Source organism: Monodelphis domestica, chromosome 4 (genome assembly GCF_027887165.1).
Source record: "Monodelphis domestica isolate mMonDom1 chromosome 4, mMonDom1.pri, whole genome shotgun sequence".
Lineage (NCBI taxonomy): Eukaryota > Metazoa > Chordata > Mammalia > Didelphimorphia > Didelphidae > Monodelphis > Monodelphis domestica.
The window spans coordinates 34667708-34673715 of record NC_077230.1 but is presented as its reverse complement, the minus strand read 5'-3'; positions in this window follow the sequence as shown (position 1 = coordinate 34673715).

Sequence of the window (6008 nt, the reverse complement as noted above, 5' to 3'; positions counted from 1 at the left end):
GGGCTTTCATAATGATGTTCTTCAGTACAGTCAGAGGGGAAAGGTACAAAAATCAATATAATAGAATATATCTAATAGGCAAAAACATTAGCTTGAAATGATTCAGTATATCAGAAAGATATTGCTTAGATTAACATATGAACTTTAAAAAAATTAACTCTTAACAGAAGCAATCAGCAAATAAAATAAGCGTAACAGACATAGGCAGGGACGTCAAAAATCCTTTTCTCCAATTCCAATAGACTTCTTTTACTCTCATGGAGGTTAATAAATTAAAATTAGTTAGGAAACGATAAACTTCCAGATCTCTTTTTAAAGTTCATTCCCCTCCGCACTATTTATTAACAATTTGCACTTCATTTGTCAGAACTCGGAAATTTCTGATAGAAGCAATGGGCAGAATTCTCTACTCTGTGTGTTGAGAATATTTAAGAATATCAAAACTTTTGACATGGGCACTGTACCCCCAGAAACTCAGGCAAACTATTTTGGACAGAGAGACACACCTCCAGGCTACACCTAGATCCTATCAGGCTATATCTCAAGATATCTTTTTGTTAAGGAATCTTTATGCCTCCAGGCAGACCCAAGTCAGATGACCACCTCAACCCCACCAAATGCCTGAGTGATTCTTAACACTCTAGGTCATGTCCACACCATGACATAGCATCTGTTGTAAAGAGTATAAAATCCCCAGAACTGATGTCGTCTGGGGGGACAGCTTTTCCATCTATACTGTCCTCAGGGGAGCAGCCTTTCCATTCATGCTGTCCTCCCAAGGAACTGCTCCCCATCTTGCTGCTCCACCTTGCTATCCTCCTGGCCATTATCAACATTGCCTCCTAAACTAATAAATTTCTCTTTTTGTTTTTAAGCTAAGTTTTGGAGTCTTGCATTCTTGCCAAAGGTATCCTTCCTGAACCCCAGGGGTACACATCTGAACCCCATAACACTTTGTCAGAATATTTCAGTTTGGTCTGTAATTTAAGCAGTCTAGCCTGTTGCATATTCTTTTTTTTTTTAAACCCTTACCGTCCTTTTTGGAGTCAATACTGAGTATTGGCTCCAAGGCAGAAGAGTGGTAAGGGCTAGGCAATGGGGGTCAAGTGACTTGCCCATGGTCACACAGCTGGGAAGTGTCTGAGGCCAGATTTGAACCTAGGACCTCCCGTCTCTAGGGCTGGCTTGCAATCCACAGAGCTACCCAGGTGCCCCCTAGCCTGTTGCATATTCTTGAGAAGCAAACAAAATGGGAAATATGCAGTGCAAATACAAACTGCTAGTAAAAAAAACAAGAACTAATATGCACTAGTTAGAGATCAAGCAATTCAAACTGTTCTGTGAGAGTTCCTAGCATTCTTTGTAAAAGCATTTTTCCTCCAAAAAAAAAAAGGGAAGACTGAATGGATTTTATTTAAAGAGTAAACTCAAAGAAGGGCAAAACTTCAAGGGAGAACAATAGCATATTTTCATGTGAAAGAAAGATTAGTCCTCGATGTTTTGGGTAGGAGGCAGAAAAATAAAATCTAAAATCCATTGATTTGTGTTAATGTGCCCTCAAAAAAAAAAAAAAACAGCAGATGGGTCCCCTTTCCTGTGAAAAAAATCCTGAGTTGCAAGCCGGGTGCCAAGGGTCAGTTTAAGAAATTCAGCTTATAAACTAAAGGGGGGTGGGGCTGAATAGCATGGTGTCACTTTTCCTCATTGAAAAATGGCTAGCACAGGCTCAAAAACCCACCTGGAGTGGGGAAAAGACTGGCCAAAAATTGGGGAATCTCACCCTCTGTGCAGACACTTGAATCAGAAATAGCAGTGGGAGACTGCAGCTGAGCACTCTTCCCAAGAGCATGCAGTGGGAGGAGAAACCACTCCCAAGATCTGGTGGTGGGTGGCAGCAGCAGTAGTGAGAGGAGAGCTGGTTCAAGCAGATGGTGGGGAAAGCAGGTGGGCGGGCAGAAAAGCATGCTTGAAAAAATTTATCTATTCTATCTTAAAAAAATATTTGAAAATTCTCTTTGTGGTAAACCAAAATGTAAAGTTTAAAATTAACATTCTATAAATTTTATTTTTAAACTTTTATTAATTAATAACTAAAATAAAAGAACTACCAATACCCAGGACCAGTCATGAAAGAAGAGAGCAATTGAGAGGAGCTACAGAACTTATAAACAGTTATGTGAACTGACTCAAATGTGCACAAAGGGAAAAGTATTCTGGGTAATGTAGTAGGGTTTCCAGATTTTCTAACTATACACGTGAGTATTCCCTATTTCAATGAAATTATACATCTAGCCTATATCTCTACTTACTCAAATATTATTTAATGAGCTCTAAAGATAAAATAAAAACACACAACTCCAAAATTATGCCACATGATTCTCCCAATCATTGTAACAGAAGTAATCACAGCTCTCTTGAATTGTGATTTTTCTCATATTAGAGGTTCAAGAAAGGCCTAAACTTGCATTTAGAACAAATGTGAATAATGAATTATGCACTATGTCTGCCTGTCTATCTGCCTGTCTTCTCATATAAATGTCATGATAATGGAGATGGAACATGCTCAGAGCTGTCCCAGCCCTGTGACAGGAGGAGGTATGTGTGTGTGGGGTGTTATCGCATCTCCTCCTTTGATTCTCCAGGGCAGTGATGGCAAAACTTTTAGAGAGCAAGTGACCAAACTGAAACCCTCACGATGCATGTAAGAACAACTGACTTTACTCCAGACAGGGGAAGGAGGAAATGTTCCCATTTGACTGCTAGGCTGAGGGGCAGGTGATATAAGAATTGTCCTTGTGCACATGGAGAGGGGAAGGGAGCAGCCCCTCCAGCACACCTGCTATAGGTTCACCAAAAAGGCTCTAGGATAGTGATGGCAAACCTTTTAGAACCTTTTAGAGACCATGCCACCCAGCAACCAAGTGTCCTCTGCCCTTACTCAGACAGGGGAGGGAGAAAGAGAGGAGAGTAGCCTGAGCACTCCACTCAGGAATGGGAGTGAGTACTGAGGGGTAAGGATGCACAGTGGAGAGAGGGGAAGGGAGCAGTCCCCCTACCCCAAGTTCTTCTACCTTTCTAGTAATTAACTCTGCCATGGAAGGCATATGTGTGTCTACAGAGAGGTCTCTCTGTGCCATCTTTGGCACATGTGCCATAGGTTTACCATCATGACTCTAGGGCATGTGGCAAATAATTCTCTCCTGAACAGAAGGAGGATGGGCTGTCCTCCCCACTCTAAGAGTCTGGCAGCTTTTTCCATGTGGACACAAGATCTTTAGGGCTCAATTCAGCAAACTTTAACCTCTAACTGCCTGTCCTACATAAATGATCCAACATCAGTCTTGAGGTTATTGTGTTCTGCATAAAATCAACATTCTGAATTTCAGAGAGAAGAGGGGAGGGGACAAGAAGTCACCATAAAAAGCAAACCCAGAACTTCTTTAGGGCAGAGTGATTGTCTTTGAGAAGATAGTCTGAAGAGATTGTCTTCTGGAGATAGTCTTAGATAGTCTTCAAGGGAGCTTTGCTGGAGACTTGCTGAACTGCATTCAGACCCTGTGTTTATTAAGCCTATGTTTTATGAAGAGGAAATACATAGCTGTCTCACAGAGTAGATCAAGTACTTTTGCACTTCCTTATTTGACCAAATTTTTCTGTTCAATTTTCCTTGAAGCTACCTGGTAGAGGCAAATGAAGCAAAGACTGAGAGAAATGCCTGATCTTTCCTTCAAGTGGTCTGGTCTCCCCAAGACTAAAGTAGTCAATACATGCTTAGGTCGAAAACAGGAAAGACCTTAATGGAAAGGGAGAGGACACAGCATCATCCCAATACTCTGGACCCCAGTATCCTGTGTAAAGGGAATTCTTTACTGTCTATCCTGAGTTAACAATATTAAGTACCCCTATTTAGTACCTTCACTAGATGGAAAAAGAGGATTAACTCTCCTTTGTCTCCTTTTAAATTGTACCAACAAAAGATGAAACACCATATTTAGTACTAGATGAGAATCTAGCAAGGTACTTAGAGAATTCACACCTCAGTCAGCCAGGAATCTGAATCTTTTTGATGAGAATTTAACCTTCAGAAGATGAAAAGTTGATCCTACCCATACTGCCCCATGGGCAGTGCTAGACAATTTGGAAACTGTGATTGACCCCTGAGAAGAGGGGAGGGGACAAGAAGTCACCATAAAAAGCAAACCCCGAACTTCTTTAGGGCAGAGTGATTGTCTTTGAGAAGATAGTCTGAAGAGATTGTCTTCTGGAGATAGTCTTAGATAGTCTTCAAGGGAGCTTTGCTGGAGACTTGCTTGGATCATGGGTTTGGAACTAGGCTTCTAATTGGACTCTGACTCTAGGATTATTCCCTTGGGTGAGTAAAAGGCTGATCCCTCTCCTAGATTTTAGAGAGCCTAACTTCCATCTTGGAGGAGGCTGCAAGGTTCCTGGTTAGAGCTAATTAATCTCTTCCTGGATTAAGCAGACCCAGAGAAAAGCATTTAGATTGATAGGATAGATAACTCCTCCATCCCCCTTACATTTCTCTTCTTTATTGTTTCCTCTCAATTTGTAAATAAATTCTGACTCAAGTTGTAATAAGTACTGGCAATCACTTAATTTCATATAATCATCGTCCAACCACTAATTTTAAACTTTACAACCCTTTGTCACTGTTATACTTCTTTGGGAAATTCCTATCCCTATTTGATATCACAGGCACACAGCTGAGTTATATTTTACTCTTTTCTCTAGGTATTCCAACTCAAAATGTGAATATTAATGGCAGCAAGGATAGGTAGGTGGCACACTGGATGTGTCAAGCCTAGAGTAAGTAAAGTCTCATTTTTTTAAGTTAAAATTCAGTCACCAAATCAAACAATTATTAACTGTGTAACACTAGGAAAGTCACTTAATCATGTTTGCCTCAGTTTCCTCACCTGTTAAATGAGCTAGAGAAGGAAATAGCAAACCGCTCTAGTATTTTTGCCAAGAAAATTCTGAAGAGTATCCTAGGAAGAATTATACAACTGAACAATATGACAATAAGTTGTGACTCTAGGAAACTACACTGTCTTCACTTTGCATCTATCTTGGAGTGACCATAGATATTTGAAAAAATTCATCCTTCTATATGTTCAATAATTCTAGAAAGCAATGAGTGCAAAGAACTCTGAATTTTTCACTAAAACAGTGTCAATATTTAAGAAGTCCTGGAGAGATACAATCAGAACTGGACATTATCACTAGATGTATGAAGAGTCTAAAATATATTGTGTATTTGAAGAAACCTAGGGAGTTTCATGCTTGATTCCACACGTTTAGTAACCTAAGGAACAATCATCATGCTTAGGAGACTCTAGCCTTTTTGTGCTATTTATGTTGAACATGAATTTACATAACAGGGAGTCAGTGAAACACTCTAAAATAACATTTTTAAATCTATTCTTCTGCCTAACAGTTTTTGCTTATCCATTGCTCTCTCTAGACCTTTTTTTGTCTTGATTCACAAAAAATATATTCTCATGAACAGCTAATTGGCTGAGTGTATAGAGAGATTCTGGAGATGGGAGGTCCTGCATTCAAATCTGGCCTCAGGTTCTTCTTTGCTATGTGACCCTGGGCTGGTATTTTGACCCCAATGCCTAGCTCTTACTGCTCTTATGCTTTGGAACTGACACTTAGCTTCAATTATAGGACAGAAGGTAAAGTTAAAAAAAACATTCTTTTTGTTTTTGTTTTTATCTGTTCTATTTGCTATACATCAAAGTTTATCAAGATGTTTCCAGATTTCTTCTATTCCTGATATTTACTTATTTTAATGCATTATATTATTGCATTCTATAAATTTTGAGCCAGAAATGATGAGGCCATTCCACATCAGGAAAATATTATCCAAAAAACCCACTGAATATATACATTTTTTAAATTGAGTCTCCAATTTGGAAATCTTCCCAGTAAATGGAATTTAGAGGCAAAAGCATATTGTTATTTTATTATTAACCTTTCAC